Raw genomic sequence first — 10381 nt, 5'->3', positions numbered from 1 at the left:
GAAGAATGATCTGAAGTAATTGTGCCGTATTTATGTTTATCTACCAGTCTTTGATTAAATAAAAAGGAAAGCCAGGTTATTTGCTTGTGACTTTGTCTCGTATTCTTTCTGGTCCCTTTCTTGCCTGTGCTGGCGATTGAGGCCAGGGCCTCCCACCTGACAGGGAAACACTGTGCCACATGCTGCATCTCCAACCCTAATTTTGCCTTTTTAAATTACTGGTTTTCTATCTTCTAATTTGTAAGAGTACTACTGTTGCCTGTCTCACATCTATTTCTGACTAATTTTATAGTGATACAGTTGTGTATTCCTGTGAGTCGAAGACCTCAGCATTTTTTAAAGCCAAGAACAACTTTCTGTTACATTGATATCATATTTCCTAGCCCTTATTTGATTCTCTGTTCTGTACTCTGTGACACTGAACTAATCTCTAATAAAAATTGCCTTTTCTGGCAGGATTAAAGAAATGGAAAGGGTATAATTTGAAGAACAGTGTACAGCTGGGAAATTGTGGCATAGAAAGACCCTCAAAAGTCTGGGTTTTGGGGCTGGTGAGATGGCTCAGTGGTCTAAAGCACCTATTTAGAACAAGCTAAGCAAAGCACAGGGACCGCAGTTCAATCCCCAGCACCACATGCCAGCCAGCCCCACCCCCTGGTGGGCTGAGCTGGACACACACACACACACACACAAAATAAATAAATAAAATTAAAAAAAAAAAAAAAAGTCTGGGTTTTTCTGTATTTCCAGATTTACTTGGCTGCCAACCTTTTCAAACATGGAATTAGGAAACACTTGTATTAATATATATTTGCCATAAACAGTGCCCACCTGCATTGTGAGAATATTGTACTTGGGCTAAGGAGATAGCTTGGTAGTCCAAGTGCCTGCCTGGCAAGCACAAAGTCCCGAATTCAGTCCCCGGTACCACATGCTGTGAGGGCCCAGAACCCTCAGGCAAGCTGTGCCAGCCCTGAAACCAGGCATGTGGTGGCACGCGCCTGTAATCCCAGCGCTGGTGAGGCTGAGACAGGAGGATCACTACAAGTCCTAACCAAGGAGCAAGACCCTATACCAACAAAAACAGAAAAATTAAATTTAAAAACAAGAATTTTGTACCTATACATATCTTAATTCTTTTTGCCCTACTCCTTTCCCCTCCCTTCAGCCCTTCCCCTCCCCACGTACAGCAACTGTTTCCATTTTTCTCTTCCCTTCTTTTTAAATCCCTCCTCTCGGGGCTGGTGAGATGGCTCAGTGGTCTAAAGCACCTACTTAGAACAAGCTAAGCCAAGCAAAGCACAGGGACCTCAGTTCAATCCCCCAGCACCACATGCCAGCCCGCCCGCCCCCTGGTGGGCTGAGCTGGCCACACACACAAAATAAATAAATAAATAAATAAATAAATAATAAATAAATAAAATAATAAAAAATAAAAAAATAAATCCCTCCTCTCCCCCAGCCCCAGTTCCTCTTCCTATTTGAATATGCTCGTACTATCCCTGATGGCTATCCTCCAGTTTTCCCCTTAGGGTTTCTCACATAAGAGAAACAATGTGGTATTTACTTTACAGATTTTTTAAGGCAGGGTCTCACCATGTAGTGCAGGCTGGCCTTAATCTCACTTATATAGCCAAGGCTGGCCTCAAACACATGGCGATCTTCCTGTCTCCTGAGGGATGGGATTACAGGCAGGTGCCACCACACCTGACAATTTTTAAACTTTTGTGTCTTATTTCACTTACAATTGTGGTCTCAAGGTACATTCATTTTCCTACAAGTGACTCAGGTTTATCCTTCGTTGTGGCAGAGTAGTACTCTATTGTATATAGAAACATCACATTTTCTTTTTCTCTTTTGTTTGATGTATTTAGTACAGGGACTCACCACGCAGCTCAGGCTCATAGTGATCCTTCTGTTTTCAGCCTCCCCAGCGCTGGGATCACAGGCGGGAGTCATCATGCCCAGTCTTGGTGGCTGGCTCGGTGTGCCCAGGGGCGGGACTGGTGTGGCATGTGGTGTTGGATTGAGCCCTGGCCCCTGCACTTGCCTAAGCAGACGCTTAGTCCACTGCGCTCTCCAGGCCCACATTTTCCTTATCCATGCATCTGTTGGTGTGCACATGGGCTATTTCCAAGATGTAACTGTTGTAAGTTGGGTTGGTACACACGTAACACTGTAGGATTGTGCTTCCAGCTCTTTAGGAAGACACCTAGAAGGGAATATCTGGGTCGAATAGAGCCTCTAATTGTAGCTTCTGAGGGATCTCCATACTGATTTCCATAGTGCTTGTACCCTTTACAGTCCCACCACAGTGGAGAGAGTCTCCCCGCCACTATCCCCTCAGCCTCCACAGCACTTTTTATTGATTTCTCGATGACCATTCTTTCTGGAGTGAAATGGAACCTCAGTGTTGTTTTAATTTGTATGTCTGGAATGGCCAGTAATTTTTTTTTTTTTTTTCCATTTCTACTTAGTTTGAGAAGTGTGTTTCAGGTACTCATTTTTAGATTAGTTCTTTGAATTTGGTGTTCTAACTTTTTTGAGTTATATTCTCAATATTAGTCCTTTGAGGAGTAGCTGGTAAAAGGTTTTTCCCATTTCCTGGGCTGTTTCTTCACTGATTGCAGTTTCTTTTGCTGTGCAAAACTTTTTAATTTGATGTGATTCCAGTTAGGGAATCTCTGTAAAATTTCTTGTGTAATCAGGTTTTTGTTCGTGAAGCCTTTGCCTACACCCATGTCCTCAAATGTTGTACCTATTCTCTCTTCCAGCAGATTTATATTTAAACCTTTGATCCATTTCGATTTTAGGGTATGTAAGGTGAGAGGTAAGAATTCAGCTTCAGTTTTCAGCATGCAGGAAGCCAGTTTTCCCAGCACTTTATTAAAGAGGCTGTCTCTTCCAGTGAAGGCATCAAGCATGAAATATTACATAACACAGTGAAGGCAGTATTTTAAAATATGTATTTCTCAGTTTGAAATGGCTTACTTACCAATACTTTAATATTTAGTATTAAAATCTACAAATTTAATCACTGACTGATGAAAATGAGAGCCATTGTGACCTTTGAGTAGATTAAGGTAATGAAGAGTTGAAACCATTCATAATTAACAGATTCTTCTCAGTCAGAGCTAGAAATTTATGGAGAGCTTATAAAACCAGCCAATCACACGAAAAAAACAAAACAAGCATCCACCAAGAAGAGGAAACAGCTTCCCTGCAAGGTCAGAAACACAGGAAGGCCCTTCACTGTTTATACTTGCAATCGTGTTGCAGGTCCTGGCCAGCGGAGCCAGAAAAGCAAGAAGCCATAAGGAGAAGGGACACTCATGTATATGCTCTATGATTGTTTTTATAGAAAACCCAAACAAATCTAAAGAGAAATTACTAGAATTGTAACATTCATTTTCAGAAGTCAGTTGCGTTTCTTTGTAACAGTTTACTAGAAAATCAGGTGACACCATTTAGCATTAATATCAATGTACAAGTCATGCTGGAAATTGACAATATACATTGACTTTTCTAAGAAATAATTCTAAAAGGTTATTAGGAGCTAAATAGTAGCTCAAGTGCACATTTTCATGGATAGGAAGACAGTATCATGGATACCATTTTTCCTCAGACAGGCCTATAAATTCAAAGCAATTTCAATCTAAATATCCTGACGAGATTTTTCATGGAGCTTGTTCTAAAATGAGGAAAGTGCTGGGGCATTGCAGACCTGCCCTCCGGGTGGCAGATTCCCCCTGACGCTGCATCGCGTGGTGGTGCAGGCCTGTCCTCCTAGCCGGCGGCGGGTCCCAAGTCTCATGTTAGGCAGATACTAACATGGGCTGGGAATGTGGCTGTGTGGCACGGCTCAGTACCTCCAAACAAAACCCAGCTTCTTCAGCAGGACTGGGCAGGTTTCCAGTGGAGTAGACTACCCAGAAAAAGACCCGTAGTTGGCATGACCTTTGGTGCCATGTTCTGTTGGGAAAGAGACTTAAATAATTGGAGCTGGGACAATTTCAAAATGTGAAAAGTAACCTCCGTGTCAGGATAGGAAAAGACATTAAAGATTTAAATGTAAAACAAAACTTTAAAACTCTCAAGGAAAATAGAAATGACTACTTTTTAGACCAAGATAGAGAACTTTGTAACATACAAAGCACTAATGAATTGGTCTATTGAAATGAAAACATCTTAGTCACCAAAACATTTGTTTGTGGAAGCAAGGTCTCTCTGGGTAGCCCAGGCTGGCCTTGAACTCGTGGCCACCCTCCTGCCCCTGCTTCCTGAGTGCTATGTTACAGGTGTGCACCGCCATACCTGGCCCAAAACATACCTTACGATACATTTCTTCAAAGAATGAGTACAAATAAGTTACATAGTAAGAAAAATTAGGATTCAAATAAAGACCACAATGGGACATCGTTTTACACCCGTTCAACTAGCAGGAATGTTAGAAGTCTGGCAGTACCTAGTGTTAGAGGGCTTCCAAGCGACCTCCGCCTTCCTGGTGCCAGACATGGTTCTGACCCTCAGACGGCTTGGTATTTCCTTTTAAAGTTGAACTTTATATTAAACTTATTTTAATGTTAAACCTAAAATTAGAAATTCTGGACTCCCAATAAAAACCTGTACATACACAAAAGAATTTGTGCTGCCATTTACAAAATCAGAAACCCAGAAATAACTTAAATCTTCAGGTGCATGATTAAAATGAGGTGTTTAGACAGCTGCCAGATTGATCCATAGTGACACAACAAAGTATGGTGAGCAAAATAAGTCTTAAGTGGTTTTATTTTTTATGCAAGAGATTAAAAATTCTATCAATTAAGGTCACATCTTAACCTTTGTAACTTCCACAGTATCTCACACACGGCCTTCGAAGACAGTGTGCCTCAGAGATGTGTTGACTGAAGGAATGAGTGTTGACTAACAATCGTCAGTCTCTGCTCTGCTTATTTCTAAGTAGGTACTGCAAGTAATGCTGAAACAGTTATATATTTTATTTTTAAAATTCTTTTGGTATCCTGATATACATCATGATCGCATGCGTATACAGCACTGGCATACTGTACGTGATGTATCTTGGTTCTTCCTTTTTCCCCATTCCTCTCCCGCCCTCCAACCATTCTTCCCTCCTTATTTACAAAATCTGTTTCATAGGGCTGGGGAGAAGGCTCAGTATAATAAGCGCTTGCCAGGCAAGGGCCTGGGTGCAATCCCCGGTTCCGCAAAAAAAAAAAAAAATGTTTCATTCTTTCCTTCTAGTTTTTCCTTTTCTCTTTCTTCTCCTGTTTCCCTTCCCATCTGAATATTTTCTCCCTGCTTCTCAATATCTATTATAATTTTGGTCCTTATTTACACATGCAGTTTCTCATACAAGAGAAATAAGTTATATTTAAACGTGTGTCAAATTTATTTCGCTTAGGAATAGGAGTATTTTTTAAAAAGCAGGAGCTAAAATGGTCTCAAAATATACACGCCCCCTGCCACGTTTGTGAAAGGAGCGGGGTGTAGCTCAGCATGCAGCACTGACTCACGAGGATGGCCTCGCAGGCCCTTCACTTAATTCCCTGCACTAGGGAAGAGGGAAGTTGGAGGACCCACTCACAAGTAATCATTGGAATTGGCAGTTTTTAAGCTAAGCTTTCTTGATACTTTGCTTTTACACTTCACAATGCATTCCACAGATTTAGTTCAATACAACTGAAACCACAGTGGTAGGAGTCTTCATATAGTTTCTTGCATGACAGTTTTTGATATTTGCAAATACTATTTTTGTGTTTGTGTGTGTGTGTGTGTGTGTGTGTGTGTGTGTGGCCAGCTCAGCCCACCAGGGGGCGGCTGGCTGGCATGTGGTGCTGGGGGATGAACCACGGTCCCTGTGCTTTGCTAAGCTTGTTCTAAGTAGGTACTTTAGACCACTGAGCCATCTCACCAGCCCAACAGATACTGTTTTTGGAAGCATTAGATTCAGTCCAAAGATAAGTTTGTGATAAATTAACTGCAGTAAGTTTGTGTGACCAATTTTGTATTGGGACTTTGATGTGGTATTTCATGGTGAAAAAAAAAAACGGTAATGCTCCTAGAAATATATTTTCTTTTTCTAGCTTCTGTGTTTTGTAACTACACATGTATACCCAATGGCTAAAACATCAAACATGGTGGGGCAGCAGGAGGTCAAGGTCTAAGCTTTGTGAAACCCAGTAGGCTCGGGCCACAAGCCTGGGGCAGTGCCCTCTGCTGAGAGGAGGGGTCAAGCCTGTGAGTAAGAGGTGCGGTCAGCCAGGGCCAGCTTCATGGCCAGCATGCAAACCACGACAGTACAAGTGTGAGTCAGGGCTGCAAGCGTTCTGATCCAGGAGGCTTGGCATAGTCCTATTCCTCTGCTTGGAGTCCAAAGTATTAAAAGGGAAAAGTTAATTATAAAGCTGAATTGATGACCATATTCTGTAACTGGAGCGATGCATGAAATGGTGGTTGAATCAGCTCAGTTTTGTTTTTTTTTTTTTCCCTACAAAAATCCATTTATACAGCTTTCCATCTTCACTGAACGCATAAGCCACAAATTCTCTTACTTTGTTCACCCCACTGACTTGTCTGGGCTTCCTGTGCACAAAGCGCCCTTCCTCTAGTTTTTCTAGAATGCTAATGTGCACTGGATGATGTGATTTTGAAATTATTCCAGCAAGCCACATTTCTTCTGATATGAAGACAGTTTACACTCAGCCAGTAATGGCTAGAATCCTCCTTCCCAGACAGTCTCTAGAGCATCTAAATAGAAAAACTTCAGACAGGTCTTGTGTAGTTCATTGCTCTCTTTTCGGATGGGCTTCCTAGCCTTTTTTCCTTAACATGTAAGCATCCAGGTTAATTCAGAGGGCCAGAACAGAAAGTTGGGTGTGGAGATGGATGGAAAGACTGCCCAAAGACCTCAGCAGCCTCTAGAAAGCTCTCAGTATCTACAAACACACATACAGTGCTACAGAGCAGCTCTGTCAAGTGAGCAGCTGTTTCTGCTGATCCAGGGCAGTGAGAGGTCGTGAAGGAGGGACATGCGCAGCTCTGAACCCACAGATGCCATGACTTAGATACAATGGGTCAAAACTTTGAAAATAAAATCCACCAAAACGCCCACAAGGAGAAATAATCTTAATAGGACTGTATCTTAAAAATTGTTTTCCTTCCAGGAAAAAAGGGCCTAATGCAATTGCTGATGAATTAAAACATTTAAGAAAAAAATGTTACCAATTTTCTGCAGTCTCTTCTACAAGGTAGAAGCAGAGAACACTTGCTACTATTCTGTGAGGCCCACGTTATCACCAAAATTAGATAAAACATTGAGAGGCAATAAAATGCAAGATAGCTCAGTGCTCTAAAGCACTTGCTTAGGCAAGCATGCAGGGACCACAGTTTAATCCCCAGCACCACATGCTGTGCCAGCCCTGCCCCGAGCAGGCTGAGCCGGCCACAACAACAACAAAAAATCTGTATTATGAACATAAAAACCTTTTTTACAAAATGGCAAATAGAATTTAACACTGTATAGAAAGTTATGGGGGCGGTGCTGGGGAGATGGCTCAGTGGAATAAGCGCTTCCCTGACAAGCACAAGGCCTGAGTTCAATATCCAGTTCCACACACACAAAAAAAGTTATATAGCACAACTAAGCAGGATTTCTGCCGGATATGCTGGGCTGGTTCTACATTTGAATATCAATATAAACAGCCCAGAAATCACTACCATTCATAGATGGAAAAACATTTGACAACAACAATAAGTGTTCAAACGTGAGTATTTTGAGAGGGATTAACAGCAACTTTTAAGGTTTTTTTTCTGTATTTGGTACAGGGTCTCGCTACATAGATCATAGTGATTCTGTTTCAGTCTCCCAAGTGCTGGAATTACAGGCGCATGTCACCAGGCCCAGTCTCAATAGACTCTTGCGCCCCAGGGGTGGGGCCGGCACGGCACGCTAGGGATCGAACCCCAGCCACTGTGCTCTGCCTAAACAGGCACTTTAGTCCACTGAGCTTCCTGGCTGGCCCTTTTAAAGTTTTTAAAAATTCACTATTATTAGGGGCCAGGGAGATGGCTCAGTGGAATAAGCGCTTCCCTGGCAAGTGCAAGGGCCTGAGTTCAATCCCCGGTTCTGCCAAAAAAAAAAAAAAAAAAAATTTACTATTATTTATCACCTTATACGTAGAATTATATCAAACTTTGTTTCTAAACAAAGGAATCAATAGTGAAGGGACACCCTGAAGTAGAAGAAAAGCAGGTACCTGAGCAGGGATTAATGTGGAAAATATGTCATGAGCTTAACAGATGAAAATCTGATGACCTAACAGTGGCAGAGTCTCTGAATACACATTGCTCATACACATAAATGCCCAACAGGTATGTGAATAAATGCTCAACAGTAATCACTACAGAAATGCAAATTAATACCACAGTGAGCTGTGTCCACTGTTAGAATGGCTGTTATCAACAGGACAAAAGATAAGCAGTGGAGAACATGGAGGGAGAAAACCCTGTGTACTGCTGGTGGGGATGCAATCAGCACAGCCTTGGAAAACAGTAAAACATGAAGAGCAGAACTAGCACCTGCTCCAACGAGCCTGCTCCTGGGGGTTTAGCCAGAGACACTGAAAGCTGCACGCAGAGTCATCTGCACTCCCATCTCCGCTGCCGCACTATTCAGAATAGCCACGGAACAAAGTCAGCCCAAGTTTCTGCCATGACTGAGTGGGTAGAGCAAATGCAGTACCTAGACACAGTGGAGTACTGTAGCTCTGACTTTGGAGACCAGTGCTCACTGTGTAGTCCAGGCCAGCCTTGAATGCGGCAATTTTCCTCAGTCTCCTCTGTGCTGAAATTATAGGGGTGCACCACTATGCCTGGTCTTGGAATACTATTCAGCCGTAAAAAAAAAAATGGCCAGCCCTAAATGACTAACATTTATATAGAGAACTGAGAAGAGATTTGACCCCAACTAACAGTAATGTTGGATACAAAGTGAAAGTCAAATTCTGTTCTGCTGTGTGTTACCTTCTGGGCATCAGCCCCGTTCACAGCAAACGTGGCTTTCAAGCCTGGCTGTCCCAGGAGAGAACAAATCATGCTTTGAATGAGCAACGGGTAAGGAAGGACCCAGGGCTGCCTGTCTCCCCACCCCATGGTGACCCCTGACTACTTCCATTCCTGGAGAGCAGGGTCCTCGCATGGTGAGGGCGCGGGCCACATCTGGAGCAAGACCTTGGTTTGCAAGGATCGTTCACTCTAGAGTGCACAATCCAGTGTCTGCATGTCAAAGCGGATGTGCCCATAAGGAAACTCAGATGATTCATTCTACAACCCAAACTACTCATGTAAAAATGACTGCAATACTGTAGGATGTTGCAAAATAATAAAATACAAGAAAATAAGCCATTTACCTACACTTCTTGAGACTGGTATGTGAGAGACGAGGGTCACCACATAGTAGGGTGACTTTCACAACACAACCTCTGCTCTCAGCTCAGCAGAATCTGTACTATTTGTAATTTTATAGGAAACCTACCCAATGGCATTGGCTTTGCCCTCGAGGATTGTGCAGAAACGTGGCGCTGCACTGTCACAACAGACTCACTGCTCCCAGTACTGCCTTCCTTGTGCAGGTGGTGCTTTGCTACAAAACCTTGCATTTTTGCCACATCTGCTTACACCTCTGTAAGCGAGACTTTCCTCACCTAAGCAAGACAGTCCTCTGTCCTTTGCTCCTCGCCTGCTGAGATCTTCACAGCCTCTTGCCGTGCCGACCACCTATAATCCCCCTACATGCGGGTGATGTGCACGGTCAGTCGTGACCAGCCTCACAGACTACTCATTGCAGATATTATCTATAAGTTAAAATTTATTAGAAATGCAACATTGTATTACAAAAGTGTGCTCACTAGTGGAATACTTGCAGAGAAGTTAACCTGCAGCCCAAGGTCTTACAGTACATGACTAGCTGGGTCTTTTCCTCGCTCCAAAGTCATCCCTCCTGTACAGATGGAGCAGACAACATGACTCCCAGAGAAGGTCCTTGCTGCTTCTCAGGTGGGTGTCTCCACTTAGTTTCAGTTGTGCGTGGCAGGTTTGGTCCCAGGAAAAGCTGGCTAACACCTAAGTGTTCTCACCACACACAAAAGTGAGGTAATGCGTATGCTGATTAGCTTAATTAGTCACCTATGTTTACATATTTTAAAGCAACATTGTATGATTAAGTACTTCCAAATTTTGTCAGTGACAAAGGGCTCTGCCCTAGGCAGTTACTGAGATGAGGCGAGCACATCACAGAACAGTACCCACGAGGCAGGCAGAACCCAATGTTCCCACCCAGCACGTCGGGCTGGTTCAGTCTTGG

At 42.9% G+C, this 10381-nt stretch overlaps 1 long non-coding RNA gene across 1 annotated transcript in view; it reads right to left on the bottom strand.

Moving 5' to 3' along the window:
• LOC111813560 overlaps nt 1-9849 on the bottom strand; it is a 10905-nt gene extending 1056 nt beyond the window's left edge. Inside the window, exons 1-2 of the long non-coding RNA XR_002818784.1 lie at nt 9723-9849; nt 3870-3972 (exon numbers count right to left, since the gene is read on the bottom strand). This is a non-coding gene — a long non-coding RNA (uncharacterized LOC111813560). The remainder of the gene's footprint in view (nt 1-3869; nt 3973-9722) is intronic.
• Nucleotides 9850-10381: the final 532 nt, after the last annotated feature.

This window comes from Octodon degus, unplaced genomic scaffold (assembly GCF_000260255.1).
Source record: "Octodon degus isolate 3935 unplaced genomic scaffold, OctDeg1.0 scaffold00199, whole genome shotgun sequence".
Classification (NCBI taxonomy): domain Eukaryota; kingdom Metazoa; phylum Chordata; class Mammalia; order Rodentia; family Octodontidae; genus Octodon; species Octodon degus.
The sequence above is the reverse complement of the archived record's forward strand: the minus strand, read 5'-3'. Positions and strand labels throughout refer to the sequence as shown.